Raw genomic sequence first — 1202 nt, 5'->3', positions numbered from 1 at the left:
GAATATAACATGTTTATTATGATTTGCATTTTAATTGATATCAATATAGAACAGTTTAACCCAGGTTAAAATACAGTTTTGGAAATTTGGATCGAAACTTGTGGTTAATTAATTATTAATGGAGAATATGCATTTACCTGCAAGAAGTGTGCAAATGTTTAACGCTGAAAGGTTTTTGCTGAAATCAGCTGAAAAGTTTTAAAACTGATGACGTGAGTTAAATTTGACTAGCTGACTTCAGTTGTAAGTTGAAAACCAMAAGTAAAATATCAGTAGAAAAACAGCAAAAATATGTCAAAAAACTGAGAACAGCATAWATTTAGATAAAATTAGCAGAAAACAGTACATATCAAAAAAGTAGCTTAGTAACAGAAAAAGGCTGAAGGAGAGTAGCCGAAAGAAGGACAAAAGTAAAAATTTGTAGCCTGGCCCTTGACTTCCTATGCAGTTCTGCACAATTCTAGTTTCCCTTCACTGCTCCGTCTGGCATTTCTCCCATAGACAAGGATTTCGCTGGCAGATTTTTAGCTGAACCAATCAGAGAACAGAACGTCGATTTTCTGCAAAGTGTCTGCTAGTTAGTTTAGCATACGGCAGTGGAGGAAGTGAATGAAGCCAGTCCGTGTTGATAAGGCTTCTAAATTAAATTAAATTAAATTTGTCTGACAAAGCTGCAGCTCTCATTTACAGTTGTCTCGTTCGGCTCGGTACTTTTCTCCTCTCAGTAGGGTTGTTTACAGCGCTCGCGATTTCCAGTTAGCTTCTTAGCTTAGCCTCCTTCTCAGCGACACACACACTTCAGCAGAGGCCACGCCTCCAGCAAGAAATCGCTTCTCAATAGCAGCGAGTCCAGACCCTCTGTACGAAGCAAAGTGAAGGACAAGGTTCTTGTTTTTACCAGGCTAAAAACATTGCAGAAGAATAGCGGAAAGGAGCAGAAAGATAGCCGAAATAGCAGAACATAGCTAAAATTAACAAAAAGAAGCCAAATTTAGCACCAAAAAACACTAACCATAAGSATTTTAAAGGGTTTTAAATATGTTGAAGATGCTCCATTCGTTTTCAATGAAAGAAATGTGGCAGAGAAAGATAAATACTTTTAAAAAGTACAAGTTGCTGAAATACCATAAGCCTTGACCATAATGTCCAGAAAGCAGTGGTGGACAGTAACAAAGTACTTTTACTTTATTACTGTAATTAAG

At 36.9% G+C, this 1202-nt stretch overlaps 1 protein-coding gene across 3 annotated transcripts in view; it reads left to right on the top strand.

Moving 5' to 3' along the window:
- cfap43 (cilia and flagella associated protein 43) overlaps positions 1–1202 on the top strand; it is a 15528-nt gene that overhangs the window by 9540 nt on the left and 4786 nt on the right. The gene's annotated exons all lie outside the window — the stretch shown is intronic.

This window comes from Austrofundulus limnaeus, unplaced genomic scaffold (genome assembly GCF_001266775.1).
Source record: "Austrofundulus limnaeus strain Quisiro unplaced genomic scaffold, Austrofundulus_limnaeus-1.0 Scaffold0, whole genome shotgun sequence".
In the NCBI taxonomy this organism is placed as follows: domain Eukaryota; kingdom Metazoa; phylum Chordata; class Actinopteri; order Cyprinodontiformes; family Rivulidae; genus Austrofundulus; species Austrofundulus limnaeus.
The sequence above is the reverse complement of the archived record's forward strand: the minus strand, read 5'-3'. Positions and strand labels throughout refer to the sequence as shown.